Below are 17895 nucleotides of genomic sequence, written 5' to 3'. Positions count from 1 at the left end.
TACAGTAGTAGCCACGATTATGGGAACTTTAAATATATTAAAAATATGATATATATGTCTGCTCCGGATTTTACCCGGAAATAACCAGAAAAAAACGTTGGAGATCTTATTTTGTAGACATATGTCAACGTTGATCAAAAATAAACGGGACACACAGATATTCATGTACACACGACTTTGGTTTAATGGGATTCTACAATTTTGTGAATTTACTTACGTAAAAAAAATAAACTACTTCAGATTTATGAAAACAATGTTCTGAATTTTGTTTTAAAATTAGTTAAAAGTTCTGTCATAAATATACTTTAATATTATTTTATAATAATGATTTTTTCAGACGAAGAATATATTTTACAGTCAAAATATATATACAGTAGTAGCTACAATTATGGGAACTTTAAATATATTAAAAATATGATATATATGTCTGCTCCGGATTTTACCCGAATAACCAGAAAAAACGTTGGAGATCTTATTTTGCAGACATACGTCAACGTTGATCAAAAATAAACGGGACACACAGATATTCATGTACACACGACTTTGGTTTAATGGGATTATACAATTTTGTGAATTTACTTACGTAAAAAAAATAAACTACTTCAGATTTATGAAGACAATGTTCTGAATTTTGTTTTAAAATTAGTTAAAAGTTCTGTCATAAATATACTTTAATATTATTTTATAATAATGATTTTTTCAGACGAAGAATATATTTTGCAGTAAAAATATATATACAGTAGTAGCCACGATTATGGGAACTTTAAATATATTAAAAATATGATATATATGTCTGCTCCGGATTTTACCCGGAAATAACCAGAAAAAAACGTTGGAGATCTTATTTTGTAGACATATGTCAACGTAGATCAAAAATAAACGGGACACACAGATATTAATGTACACACGACTTTGGTTTAGTGGGATTCTACAATTTTGTGAATTTACTTACGTAAAAAAAATAAACTACTTCAGATTTATGAAGACAATGTTCTGAATTTTGTTTTAAAATTAGTTAAAAGTTCTGTCATAAATATACTTTAATATTATTTTATAATAATGATTTTTTCAGACGAAGAATATATTTTGCAGTAAAAATATATATACAGTAGTAGCCACGATTATGGGAACTTTAAATATATTAAAAATATGATATATATGTCTGCTCCGGATTTTACCCGGAAATAACCAGAAAAAAACGTTAGAGATCTTATTTTGCAGACATATGTCAACGTTGATCAAAAATAAACGGGACACACAGATATTCATGTACACACGACTTTGGTTTAATGGGATTCTACAATTTTGTGAATTTACTTACGTAAAAAAAATAAACTACTTCAGATTTATGAAAACAATGTTCTGAATTTTGTTTTAAAATTAGTTAAAAGTTCTGTCATAAATATACTTTAATATTATTTTATAATAATGATTTTTTCAGACGAAGAATATATTTTACAGTCAAAATATATATACAGTAGTAGCTACAATTATGGGAACTTTAAATATATTAAAAATATGATATATATGTCTGCTCCGGATTTTACCCGAATAACCAGAAAAAACGTTGGAGATCTTATTTTGCAGACATACGTCAACGTTGATCAAAAATAAACGGGACACACAGATATTCATGTACACACGACTTTGGTTTAATGGGATTATACAATTTTGTGAATTTACTTACGTAAAAAAAATAAACTACTTCAGATTTATGAAGACAATGTTCTGAATTTTGTTTTAAAATTAGTTAAAAGTTCTGTCATAAATATACTTTAATATTATTTTATAATAATGATTTTTTCAGACGAAGAATATATTTTGCAGTAAAAATATATATACAGTAGTAGCCACGATTATGGGAACTTTAAATATATTAAAAATATGATATATATGTCTGCTCCGGATTTTACCCGGAAATAACCAGAAAAAAACGTTGAAGATCTTATTTTATAGACATATGTCAACGTTGATCAAAAATAAACGGGACACACAGATACTACTTCAGATTTATGAAAACAATGTTCTGAATTTTGTTTTAAATTTAGTTAAAAGTTTTGTCATAAATATACTTTAATATTGTTTTATAACAATGAATTTTTTCAGACGTAAAATATTTACTTTAATAGTATGTACAATAGTAGTCATAATTATGGGAACTTATTAAAATATATTAAAAATATGATATTTACTACTTAACTTGAGTGCCAGCACCTATAATGTTTTTTTTCTACTATTATTATTTTATCTATCATGCAACTGAATAATCTAAAGTGATTCTCTAAAAAATTGCATATTGTTTATTTTTCTTTGGACAAAATTATGGGAACTTTTTACGTTATGATCTTACTTTGTTCTCTGTGAATTTAAATCGATTATTTACTATTGATTACGATTGTTTATTATAATTATTTAATCATTGGTCGAAGTGAAACTGTAAAAAAATTATGATTCATCGTTACCAAGACCCAAGAGATGGTCAATCGTTTTCCGTATTATTAAAAAAATAGAGAAGATCTTGAAAGAAAATCCATAACTGGATAGTTCAAATGTCAGAAAACAGTTTTTATCGTCAACTGAAATTAAAGCCAACCAATTAAAGGTCTGTGAGAGGATGGTTAGAGTATGGGGGTTTGTTTAGGTTAACCCCAGACGTACAAGAAAAAGCCTGGTTTCTACTAAAAATGTGAAAGTCCAATTTTGACTTGTTTAAGATCACGTTCAATGGATCACAGAAATGTGATGATGATTTTTTGGAATTAATCTTCTTGTTCATTAAAGCAAATTTTATTTTAATTGATAAATAATATTTTGTTGATATATTTTTCAGTTATTATTAATAAATTAAGTAGTTTTACAGTGTTCATTTGAAAATACTTAAATTATATTATTATTATTATTAAATTATTTTTTATATACAAAATTATTATATAATGAAATTGTTGAGTAATTTTAGTAATTATGACAAATTACTTGTTGAGAAGTAAACAATTTACATAGATTACTAATTAAATTATTTAATTGACCAATATTTATTTTAATTTTTCTAGGTACGTACGACTGACATATCGATTACAGCAAAGGTAGGACAATATTTAGCCGTATTAATTGGATTGATCATGTTTTAAACAAACACAGCACGCCCTAATAAATTAATATCATAAAACTGTACAATATGTAAATATGCAAGGTGCAATTACAACGCCGTTACAGTACGTTATGTTTATTAAAAAAAATAGATTCGAACAAAAATAATTATTTTTTTTTTTTCAAAATCAATAGGCCGACACTGTAGGCGTTTGCGTCTCGTTTTCTAAAAGCAATCCGCACAATTACGCCTAGAGAATGACGTCGGAAAATCCAGGCGACAAGTTGATGTCACAAACGTTTGCATATGCCCTAAAGTGATGTGTCTCTTGGTAGTAGGCTCCCGTATAAAATAGCGCTTTTAGAACAAATATCCGGCACACAACTATTATATGACTGAAAAGAAAAATATGTACGTGAAAGGAAACACAATGTCACACTTTAAACGCAACAAATGTGCTCCATTACGTTTTAATTGTTTAGTTTTCCGTTGGTTACACATTTTTTTTAACTAGTTCAACTAAAGGAAAATGTGTTGTGTGACTGGCTGAACGGGCACAAATGATTTTTAGCTTATGTTGGATATTTTGTTAATCTTGAAAATTCGGTTTTGTAATTTAATCTCTTTGGTTAAACGATAAATTTGGTTTAATATAGTTTGAATGTGACAGGATATTTGATTAATTATATGTTATTACCATCAGCATTAAATTTATTTACAGATTAAATTTTGTTGGTACTAATTCATCCGTTTTTTTCAATGCACATAAAAATGATTTTATGGAAATAATTATGACAAATGTTATATTGTTCATACCTTTTATATTTATAATGTAATGACTCAAGCTAAAATGCCAAGAATATATTAAATACTTAAGTATAATTTAATGTTTTAAAATGATTAAATGCCATAAAATATTTGATTAATTGTATATCAATATTAACTTTATTAACGTAATAAATTTTCATGGGTATCAATTGTTTTTTCAATGCCTATAAAAATAATTTTATAGAAATAATAGAGGCATCAATTATGACAAATATGATACTTTTATTTAATTTTATTGTTCATTTCTTCTAAATTTATAATGTATTATCTTTTCGACTTAAGCTAAACTATCAAGAATGTGTTAAATGCTAAATAAAATATGATTTAATGGTTTAAAATTATTTAAATGCCAAAAAATATTTGATTAATTATATATAATTACGATAAACATGAACTTTATTGACAGAATAAATTTTCTTGGGTACCAATTGTTCAGTTTTCTCAATGCATAGAAAAATGGTTTTATAGAAATAATAGAGACATCAATTAGGACAAATATGATACTTTTATTTAATTTTATTGTTCATTTCTTCTAAATTTATAATGTATGATCTTTTAGACTTAAGCTAAACTATCAAGAGTGTGTTAAATGCTAAATAAAATATGATTTAATGGTTTAAAATTATTTAAATGCCAAAAAATATTTGATTAATTATATATAATTACGATAAACATGAACTTTATTGACAGAATAAATTTTCTTGGGTACCAATTGTTCAGTTTTCTCAATGCATAGAAAAATGATTTTATAGAAATAATAGAGACACCAATTATGACAAATACGATACTTTTATTTAATTTTATTGTTCATTTCTTCTAAATTTATAATGTATGATCTTTTAGACTTAAGCTAAACTATCAAGAATGTGTTAAATGATAAATAAAATATGATTTAATGGTTTAAAATTATTTAAATACCTCAAAATATTTGATTAATTATATATAATTATGATAAATATGAACTTTATTAACAGAATAAGTTTTCTTGGGTACCAATTGTTCAGTTTTCTCAATGCATAGAAAAATGATTTTATAGAAATAATAGAGGGATCAATTATGATAACAATGATTCATTCAGTTTATTGTCCTAAATTTATAATATAAGATCTTTCAGACTTAAGCTGAACTATCAAGAATGTGTTAAATGATAAATAAAATATGATTTAATGGTTTAAAATTATTTAAATGCCACAAAATATTTGACTAATTATATATAATTACCCTCAACATTAACTTTATTTACAAAATAAATTTTTTTGGGTACCAATTGTTCAGTTTTCTCAATAAACTATCAAGAATGTGCTAAATGCTAAATAAAATATGATTTAATGGTTTAAAATTATTTAAATGCGACAAAATATTTGATTAAATATATATAATTACCATCAACATGAACTTTATTGATAGAATAAATTTTCTCTAGAAGCACTAATTATAATAAATATGATATTTTTAACTTTCATTTCTTCTATATTTATGTACTTCCTTAAATGTGCTTAATATGAACTAGTAAAATATTTTTAATGATGAAAAAGTATTAAAAATGGTGTATGCGCCATCACAATATATCTATAATTACTTTTTTATCATTTTATTAACATTTATAGTTCAAACTATTTCAAATTCTAACTGCAATTAGTTCTAAAAAATTGAGATAGATAGATACATTTAATAAAATGTTAAATGCACAAAATAAAGTTGAGTTGTCATAATCAGTTTTGTCTTGATATATCGTTCTATTCGAAAATATTATACCATATATAAGATGAACGAACTCGTGAATTACGAAATGCCAGCGAGGACGGCAACTTACCCGGACATGAGTATAACAATTAATCTTCTGCAAATATTGAAAATTTTATTAGCAATTAAATTTTAAGCACCATCTGGGCAATAAGAATCTTGGTTATGGCGGAACTGTTGTACCTTATTCCTTTATCTATGTTTCATTGCATTTTACCGGTGGAAAACGATTTATGCAGTCGATATAAAATATCTTTAGTGGTTCGTCGCATTCCAAATGAACAATATCCGGATTAATGATTTCATAAAATTTTTTATTGCGTGCCACCGAATCGTTTCCGAAGATACAAGCGGTGAACTATTACAATTTGTGTTTAGTTTTGTCTCCTGGGAGATTTGCATTTTCTCAGATTCAGTGTAAATGATGTAACAGTGGCACAAGGGGTTTTTAAACTGTGTCAAAACTTGGGACCACTTAGAATACGTTCAGTATAGATGATAAAGAGGCGTAGATTTTGGGGGTTTATTCTCTTTCTCTCGCCCTATTTTGTACGCCACTGAATATTCTTTAAAATTGTTAATCTTTTTATATTCTTTGCACAATTTGGAAGAAAAAAGGTGCTCTTGATTAATTTTGATTAACACATCCGTTTGTGAGATATTTCAGTTTTAATGTTTTGAACAATATTAAATTGAAAATTAAGTCGGAAATATCTCAAAAACAACTATGATAATCAAAATTTATCAAGAGGACTTTTTTCTTTTAAATTGTACAAGCAATATGAAAATCTTAGTGATTTTAACAAATATTCAGTGTCTTAGAAAATAGGGCGAGAAAAAAACGGGAATCCCCAGAATCTACACCACTGTAACAATGTAGAACAAGTTTATTAGATTAAATTATAGGCATATATTTTAGAATAAAACATACCAAATTTGAACACGATTGGACCAGAGGTTACAGAAAAATGGCAAAGAAACAACTTTTCTTCAGGAGAAACTTTATTTAGATTATCTAAATAATTTTTTGTTGAAATTGGACCACCACAATCTATGTGTTTCATTTTCTATGCCACTGAGTATACAATATACTATGTAAACTCATTTAAATGCGAATAAGTATGACAAACACAAACGTAAGAAATTTTAATAAATTAAAAAATGCATTTGATACGAAATATGGAAAAACGTGTTGTTGAGGTCATTAATTCATGGCCTGTGGCTTTTTAATTACAAGAATGAGTGTGGCGGAATAATATAGAGCAGATTTAATCGTCAATGAATCTGGATTATAAATAATTAAAATCCTTTCAAATATTCAGGCGAGTTTTCCTTACACAAACAGTAATTAACTGTATAAGCAGCCCCACCATACGCTTATCGAAGATCTTCGTTTTGTGGTGACATCAAATATACCTAAAGAAAATGTGATTTATTAACGGCACTTATGTGAAAAATACGAAGCAACAGGTGGAAACCATTCGACTATATTAATAATGTAACAGGTAAATTCTAATTGATAACATTTTATAATGAAAATGTAATTTTTCTTAATTAATTAGTTCATGTGTAAATTTTTATGTAAATTATGTGCGGCCAGTTATTAATAAATAATGCAAATTACAATATTAAATGTTAACAACACAATTTTATGTGCGTTTCATGAATTTATTTTAAAACCAATAAACTTTTTGAATATTTGTTTATAATTTTTCGGGCTAATGAGTTTTTAACAATTCGAAATTTGTGTTTGGTTAAAAATTGCATTTACACACGTTTAACATTTTGTAATATATTTGTCATTAAGCATCGATTTTGGATACACGATAGAAAATAGTTAAAAGTGGTGGTTTTAATTAAATAAAAAATAAAATAATATTACAACTAAAAATCTAATAAATATTGCTTTAATTAAAAAATATGTACAATTTAATAAAACAGTGTATGAAATATTATATCTTGACCTTAAATTTCATGAGTTTAAAATTATGTCTATTAAAATATATCAATTAAAAAATTATGGTGACTGTATAACATTTATATTCCAAAGATAATTACGAAATTGTTAATTATTTAATATTGTAGATTTTATTTATTTTAAAATAAAGTTGCTAGAAATATATATTTTTAATTTGATATTGATTTTATGATTATTGTTAAATTATTAACAATGTTGACTAAACATTTCTTTAAAAAAATTAAAACATGTTTTGTCCTTTAATTAGGATATACATTTTTATATGTTTATTAAATTTTTTAATAAAAAAATTAAAATGTTAAAATATTTAATTTAAATTAAAAGAAAAAATATTCAAATAAAAATAAAATAAAATATGTAACTTGTATTAAGAAAATAATAAAATAAATAAATTATAAAATAAAAAATATATTTAATTTAGTTTAAATTAAAATATTTTATTTAAAATTAAAAAAAGAGTATATCATTTAAATTAAAAAAATCAATTTAAAATTAAAAAAATAAAATATATAATTTGGATTAAAAAAATAATAAAATATTTAAATTAAATTAAAAAAAAAATTAAAATATTTAATTTAAAATAAAAAAATAATAGAATAGTTTAATTTAAATTAAAAATAAAATAAAATATTTAATATAAATTAAAAGAAAAAATATTCAATTTAAATTAAAATAAAATATGTAACTTATAGTAAGAAAATAATAAAATATTTAAATTAAATTAAAAAATATATATTTAATTTAAAACTAAAGAAATAATAAAATATTAAAAAAAAAACAAAAAACAATTAAACAATTTAGAATTAACAAATAACACAATATGTATTAAGAAAACAATAAAAAATTAAGTAAATAAATTAAATTAAATTAAAAATAAATATTTAATTAAAAATTAATTTAAATTAAAAGAAAAAAATATTCAATTTAAAATTTAAAACTAAAGAAAAAATAATAAAATATTTATATCAAATTAAAATATTGTATTAAAAAAATAAATAAATAAAAATATTTAATTTAAATTAAAAGAAAAAAATATTCAATTTAAAATAAAATAAAGTATGTAACTGATATCAAGAAAATAATAAAATATTTAAATTATATTATATTATATTTAATTTAAAACTAAAGAAAAAATAATAAAATAATTAATTTAAATTAAAATATTTTATTCAGAATTAAAAAAAAGAATATATCAATTAAATTAAAAAAAAAAACAAAAAAACAATTAAACAATTTAAAATTAAAAAAATAAAATATACAATATGTATTAAGAAAATAATATTCAAATTAAATTAAAAATAAAAATATATAATTTATATAACATATATTTAATTAAAAATTTAAAAAAATATATTTAATTTGAATTAAAATTAAATTAAATCTAAAATTTACTAAGCAAATTAAAAAATGTTTAATTTTTGATGAAAAATTTAACATACACATTTCAGAGCCTGAAAATTTTTATGTATACCAAATTGAAAGTAGAGATATGTTATACGTTTTCGTCATTAGAAATTAGAATAAGATCAAAAATAAAAATATAAAGAACGTTACATGGATTAGAAATTATGTCAATGAAAAATTCTGTACTGATAAATTACAATAATATGTGACATATTATAAATGTAACTGTAATAATAAAACATATCATAATATTTTAGATAAAACTACGGAATCTTTAATATTATATAATATTTTTGTGGTACTTTTTGTTGATAAAATATAAATAAATAAAATAAAAATAAATAACTAAATACTTTAACTTTTAGACTAAACTAGTTTCTTGAAGAAGGACAATGGAATATAAATGTTTACCATTTATTTTTTGATAAACAATAAATTTTTCTCTGAAAATAAGATAATACCAAAACAGGACTAACAGTCTAAAAGTACAAAATTTACCAATATAATTCTATATGAACGTAAATTACTGCCAGAATAAAATTCAATTTAACAAAAAAATTATATTAAAAAATTAATATAATATTTGTATGGACATTAAACTTCGAGACGTTAGAAACAATTATGAATTAAATATATCAATTTAAAAATTGTGTTTATGGCAACCTTCATAACTTTTAATTAAGTTAATTAAAAATAATTTCCAGACTAAAACACCTACAAAATGAGGAGTTCAGCATAAAGTTTTTCAGTTCATTTACCCACAACTGCATTCTTGATACTTTGTTCATTCGGAATAATAAAACAGGTAATAAAAACTAGAAATCTTGTTATTAAATTTTTGGAATTAAAGCGGAAAACGCGTTTATTCCCTTTGCCAGAGAATAAAGCATTTTTTATCATTACGAGGGCGCGTACGTGAATGTAAATAATATTAGTCTGATACGTGGTAGCGGGTAAATAGAATTTATAATGTAATTCAACAGTATTTAGGACGGGAACAATATTTAAATTACAACTAGCGTATTGTTTGTCCTATTTTAATTAGAACGGAAGTTCTCCAATGGGTCCTTTGTTGTACCTTAAATTATCGGTCAAGCCAATGCAATGCGACGAGTTTGATTAACGGACAGATCGACAGTCAGAAGTCAAAATGCGAACTAATTAGTACAGATTATCAAACAACTGGACAAAAATTTTATTTTATTCTAACTTTTAATTTGCTTCAAATTACATACTAGGTTTTATGTATCAATACACATTTCATTATTTCGTATGTTGTTAAATAATAAATTTTCTGTAAAATAATAAATCTCTCGTGGTGAAAATAATAAATTAACAATAAAATTATTTAAAGCTGTCTAAAAATAATAAACATTCAATAAAAATAATTTATTTTTTATTAAAAAAATATATTCAATGAATCAATTTTTATAATGTATTTTAACATTTTTATCCTAACTATCCTATTTATTTTTCCTATATTGTATATAAAATAATTTTTGTAGGATCCTCAAGTACATAAAAAACAATTTACACAGTATAAAATAATTTTATTGTTAATTTATATTTTTCACTAGAGACCAAATATTTATAACTACTTTTAATTAAATCGTTCAACTATTAAGAGGTTAAAATAAAAACAAATTACAATAATATACAGAAATTAATATAAAAAATTGGGAGACGTTTTGAAAGATTTAAAAATATGAAATTAAAACAATTCTTTAGGTATTCTTATCAAAAAAAGTAATTAAATCAAAGAATTCTTTATATTTTAAAATATGTTCACTATACACATGAATTATAATTAATATAATATTATTAAACCTAATTTAAAGAAAAACAAAATATTCTTGATGTATATTTTTTATAAATTCTGAAAAAAAAAAATACAATTAAAAAAGTAAATAAATCAAAGAATTCTTTATATTTTAAAATATAACTATAAACATGAGTTATAATTATTATAATATTGTTAAATCTAATTAAAAAAAAAAACAAAATATTCTTGATATATATTTTATATAAATTGTGGAAAAAATGTCAATTTTTATAAATTTGATTTATTTTAGTTTTTAAGCAAAAGTATTTAAGAATGTTCTTTAATTAAACATTTCTTCGTTTGACCTAATGAAATAATACAACAAAATAAATTTAGAAAATAAATTAAATAAATTAAATACATTAAATAAAATAAATAGAATAAATAAAATAAATAAAATAAGTAAAATAAATAAAATAAATAAAATAAATAAAATAAATAAAATAAAATAAAATAAAATAAAATAAAATAAAATAAAATAAAATAAAATAAAATAAAATAAAATAAAATAAAATAAAATAAAATAAAATAAAATAAAATAAATAAAATAAATAAAATAAATAAAATAAATAAAATAAATAAAATAAATAAAATAAATAAAATAAATAAAATAAATAAAATAAATAAAATAAATAAAATAAATAAAATGAATAAAATAAATAAAATAAATAAATAAAATAAATACATAAAATAAAACAAATAAATTAAATAAAATAAATAAAATAAAATAAAATAAAAATGAAGTTAAATAAAAAAAAAATAATTAAATAATTTCTCACAAATAACATTTGTATTTATCTTTTTTGTATGTAAATTAAATTAAATGAATTATAATAATTAAAATTTTAAATTTAAATTGTTAAAAAAAAATGAGAAAACTTTTTGTTTTGAAACAGTTTTAACCTGTTCTTGTTAAAAATTATAAACTGTATGTAAGAAAAACTTTTACTACATATTTAACAAAGTAAAAAATTATTTATTTTCTCAATATAAAATTAAAACAAATGAAAAAAGCCAACAAAAATATGATTTATAGCAATATCAAAATACATATTATATTTATGAAAAAAGATTAACATTTTCTACTTTAAAACTGAATACAAAAATAATTTTGTCATTTTTGAAATTTAAATATAATATTTATTAATATTTTTGTAGGCGCAATTAATAATTATTTGCATTAAACTCTTACAAATTTAAAATATATATTTTTTAACATTATTTTTTGTAAATAAATCAAAATGAGCACAAAATTTTATAAAATATTATTATTAAATATTTTTTTAATTCAAAATAAGTAAAAATTGTGTAATTTTATACTAAGAATTTTCATTATTTTTATTATAATTTTGTTAAATTGTAAATTATTTAGCTTTAAATTTCAAAATTCTTAGAAATAATTAGTTTTCTAATTCTATTTTGTATTTCTATATATAAACTTTTTAAATGATTAATTTTTTGAATTCTTTTTTAGAAATTCTTAATGTGTATAATATTTATATATTTAAATTCAATTAAAATTTATTTTTATTTATTAGAAATTTTTATATATTAGAAATAATATAATTTAAAAATATAACAAATCAAAGAGTTTAATATATATTTAGAAATAAATTATACATGTATAAACTAGTAAAAATAACGAAATCAGTTTTGTTTTTAATTATTTCATTCAGATATTTTTAATTTAGTCCAGTAAATCAATAAATAATAAAAAATGGTTCATTCAACTACAAAGTGGTGTCGACAATTTGATTATCAATATTTAATTGAACAAAAAGGTTCGAAGTTTTTTATGAAAAATAATATTGTAATAAATGCGTGTATGTTAAATATGTAAGAGTTTGAAATTTTTAAAATGAATGTATTCGAATTTTATTTCTGGGCCTCAGCTACAAATATATATGTTTTATAATATTTTTTAAATTTACATATGTATGTAATGCATATATATTGTTAATTGATAGTGGATTTATTTCCATATTTATTAAATATGATTACATTTTAAATAAAATCCAATCCACCATGGATTTGTTTAATTGTGAGAGGAAAATCCATTGAAACGAAACTTGACAATTAACGAGAGACACTCACAAAACTCATTTCGACTTCAAAGATTCCTGATAAATTTTCACGCCGCGTCCATTCATACAACGGGGCCCCAACTTTTATGTGGAGATTAATGAAACCAAATTAATTTCTAATTGTAATCCGTTTGATCCGCACAACAAAGCTTTCGTAACGGCCCGATGTTCCTATTGCTTATTTGATTAGTATTCTTGGATGGACCGGCTTTGTCTAATCTACATAAGATATTTCCAATCAGTGGATACGACAAAACGTTGTTTATGCTTGAATACGGTATCCAACGGCCGAAGCGGCAGTCGCAAAAATGTCTATTTACCTGGGCTAATGCATTAGGAAGTTGAAATGGTCAGGTAATTGAAAGTGGGCAGATTCCGTTTACAAAGTAGTCTCCAATAAGATTTCCAACTTAAAATTGGAATGGACGCAGGATAAATACGTTTAGGACGGCGATTAAATATTAATGTTTATGGTCCGTACGTTTATTTTAATAAAAGCTTTTGCCACGTAACAATTTTTCTTGTGCTCGCAGCACAAATATTGCTCAATCAATTACTATTTTTAGGTCTTATTGGTCGATTTATAACGGAACAGACAGTGCATAAAGTTACTCAACTCCACTCCTTTGAATCCTATACGGAGCTAATGAAACGAATATTAGGATTTCGCATGGAGTTTCGAGTAGTTTTTATTATTCAACTGATTTGATCCGAAATCAATTGCGTTGTGATTCCAGCTTAGACGAGACTCTAATTGAAATGTGTAAATTAGCATTCCAAACTAATTTGCACCTACAAAATTGCAAACTTTTAATAAAAAAATCGTTATTTAAATAAGGCAGGAGTGTCGTTATGTGTATTTTAAAAGTTAGGAACATATTTTTACTGGTTTATTGTATAAATGTATAATTTATTTTCAATGTAATTTAATTAAAGCTTTTTGATTTATTATATTTTTAAATTATTTTGCTTCTTGTATGTAAAAATAAATAATTTTTAATTAAATTTATAAATATTATACACACTAAGAATTTCTGAGGATCTTTGTCTTTTATAAGCATTTCAAAATTAATCACTTAAAACGTTTATAATTAGAAAATACAAAATAGAATTATGATAAAAAATTAGAAAATAGTTTCCCAATTTATTTCTAAGGCTTTATGAATACAGAACTAAAATATTTTAACTGAAAAAAATTAAATTACTAAATTACTTACTAAAATGTTACACGAATCGAAGGAAACTTTTTTACACTAAATTTTTAATTTTGAACAAGAAAATATTGAAATCTTTGAACAGGTTAAAATAAGAAAGTTTTCCCATTTTTTTAAACACATTTTAATTTTAAAATTCTAATTATCACAATTCATTTAATTTAATTTACATACAAAGAAGATTTTAATATAAATATTCATAAATATTGTTTTTAAATTTATATTTTGAAATAAGAGATTATATTTTTAATATTCCATATAATTTAACATTTATTTAAAATTTATAATCAAATATTTTTATGCTTAAAATCATTTTTCATCATTTTTTATCCCAATTTGTAACAAAATATTAAAAATATATTTTTAAATTTAGGTTTAATAATGTAAAATTTATATATGATACATAGATAATTTTATGAAAATGTATCATAAACATTTGATTATTTTTTAAAAATAATATCTATTTTGATTTCATAAAATTTTAATTAATTTACCATATTTTATGTATTTATTGATTATTAGTTATTTAATTTATTTTACTTATTTATTTTATTTTATTTATTATTTATTTAACTTAAATACTTTATTAAGTTTATTGAAAAACTGTTTAATTAAAAAAAATATTTTTAAATCCCTCAAAATAAATAAGAAAACTTTCATTTTAATATCTTATATTATTATGATTTTTTTATACTTTTATGTCCTATTTTATTTTAGTTTAATTTAGTTTTGTTTATTTTATTTTATTTATAATTTTATTTATTTTATTATTTATTATTTTATTTAATTTATTTATTTTATGCATTTATTTTATTTGTTTTATCTTTTTTATTTATTTTATTTATTTTATTTTATTTATTTTATTTATTTTATTTATTTTATTTATTTTATTTATTTAATTTATTTTATTTATTTTATTTATTTTATTTATTTTATTTATTTTATTTATTTTATTTATTTTATTTATTTTATTTATTTTATTTATTTTATTTATTTTATTTATTTTATTTATTTTATTTATTTTATTTATTTTATTTATTTTATTTATTTTATTTTATTTATTTTATTTATTTTATTTATTTTAATTATTTTATTTGTAATAGTTACTTTATTTATTTTATTTATTTGTTTTATTTATTCTATTTATTTATTTTAGTTTATTTATTGTATTTATTTTATTTTATTATTTGATTTAATTTTTTTATTTAATTTAATTTTATTTTGTTTTATTTTATTTTTTTATTTATATATTTTATTTAATTTTATTTTTTTATAAATTTTTATATTTTATTAGATTAAATAAAAAACTGTCCCTGAAAATAAAGAATAAAAAATATTAATATTTTATATTTATGATTTTTTTATACTTTTATATATATATATATATATATATATATATTAATTTTGAAGTAATTTATTTGTCTTAATTATTAAGATATTGACAAGAAATTTTTAAATTTAGAGCTATATATTAAAAAACATATTCTTGATAATTAGGTCCAAATATTATATATTTTATACAATGATAACAAAGTTTTTGTTTTTAAAAAGAATCAAAAAAAGATTCTTAGAAAAATATATTTTAAATATAAATAAAAAATAAAATAAATTTAATTTTTAAATTTGAAAATTAATGGAATTTAAAATATATTTTCCTAATTTGCAATATATTTTCATTATATTTTATTAAATTTAAATATAATTCTTGGAATGAATTTCATTTATGTATGTTAATAATTATGAGCAAAAATATTAATTACATTTAATAAATTTGTTATTTATTATTGTTATTATGTTATTTTTGTTATTTTATAAATTTTTATTTTGTTCATCATGGATAATAATGAGAAATCATTACTATAAATGTTTTAATTATTAATTTTTTTCATTAAAAATTAGATTTAACTGAAAGAAACATTAGAATTTTATTAAATTAGCACTTTAAATTTGTACTAATTAATGACACCAAACGTCGTCAAATATAATTAGAATTTATTTATTATAGAATATTTGTGCTAAATCTGTTCTACCCTAGAGGACATAAATATAATGGTGTGGGTTTCACCCACACCGATAATACGAGTTTAAAAGGTAATTTTTTATCACCCTAAACAGGCAAAAAACACCGTGAATTTACATGATTTTTAATTTGATTGTGAATAGGGTGCCACGTTTATGTTTGTATAATTTAAAAAAACCTCTTTCACATCGGCATAACCGTCCGTCACATTTGGGCCCATAAATAAAGCTGCATCATAAACATCAAAACCGGATAATCACAATCGGTAGTATCGGACAATATATCGTCGTATCGTACATAAATCTGAACACCGACCCAAGCTTAACACGCGGATTTTATTTAATAATCTTTCAAATTTGCGACCGAATCCGAATCTCATAAGCGTTGCATTTTCATGTGGTTTATCAAAACGGCATAAACCCTCCAGAGCTCGGTTAATACACACTCGCAGGCAATAACCGTTCGTGTTGTTTATATGCTTACATGGTTTACAACTGCGATAATTACAACACAATCGTCCCGGTAACTAATGACGAACGCCGTAAATAGGCCGACAAAAAAAAAATTGGCACAGGATCACTTTCACATATTGCAAAATGTCACGTTTCACGTTATAAATGAAAACCGGATCGCCAAAAAAGCGAATAATCAAATACCGAATATCGGGACGGCGTCGATATGGTACGTAAAGCTCACCGGCGCTCCGTCTAAATACACAGATTTTATTTAATAATCTTTTAAATTTGCGATGTGTGCTCCACATAAATTGGAATCTCGTAAATGTTGCATTTCCATGGTGGTCCATCAAAGTGGTGTAAAGTCTCCGCAGCTTGCATAATGTACACTCACACACACACAATACACCATGTTCGTACTGTTTATGGGGCGCATTACAACACGATGTTTATAATTACAACCGTGCACCAGGTGCTGCGAAACAACAAATTAGTTAACTGGAAATGAAAAAATAATTAAAAATAGATGAATATTAGGTGCAGGAACGCGTAATTTACTTTCTTAGTTTTACTGAAGGTACTTTTATTTATTAAAATAGTCACTAGTCACAACTTATTAAATTATATTAAAAAAAATGAGCTGTATTACTTGAATTGGGTGTCAGTCAGTGTGAAATTATTGATTTTAATTCATAAAAGACAGCTTTAAGAAGTTATAATTAAACAATTCAAATATAAAAATTGGCAATTTATATTTATTTTTCTAAAAAATTGAATGCAACCTATTAAATTAACAAAATAACAAGATAACAAAAAATAAAAAAATATTAAAGCATTTAAAATTTAGACATTTTACAAAACTAAACATATAAAGTTATATATAACGATATAAATTAAAAAAATATAATAATAAAATTATTAATTTAGATTTAGAAAATTTAAAAAATTAAACAAAAATCAAAAGTTAAATATAAATTTATAAAATTTTAAAAATTAAAAAATTGAAATTTAAATTTATTATTTAAAAAATTAAATTAAAAAGTTAAATATAACATATTCACTTGAAAAAAAAATATTATTAATATAAAATATAAAATAAAATAAAAATTATGCTTAAAAATAAAATAATAAATGTAAAAACGTGGAAATTTATATATGTATTTTAAAAATATATAACCTATTATTTTAAATTTAATAAATTTAAAAAAAGTGTCATAAATATGGCCCGGTTTTATATTTAGCTAAAAGCTCTTTGCATT

Source organism: Aethina tumida, chromosome 1, assembly GCF_024364675.1.
Source record: "Aethina tumida isolate Nest 87 chromosome 1, icAetTumi1.1, whole genome shotgun sequence".
Classification (NCBI taxonomy): domain Eukaryota; kingdom Metazoa; phylum Arthropoda; class Insecta; order Coleoptera; family Nitidulidae; genus Aethina; species Aethina tumida.
The sequence above is the reverse complement of the archived record's forward strand: the minus strand, read 5'-3'. Positions refer to the sequence as shown.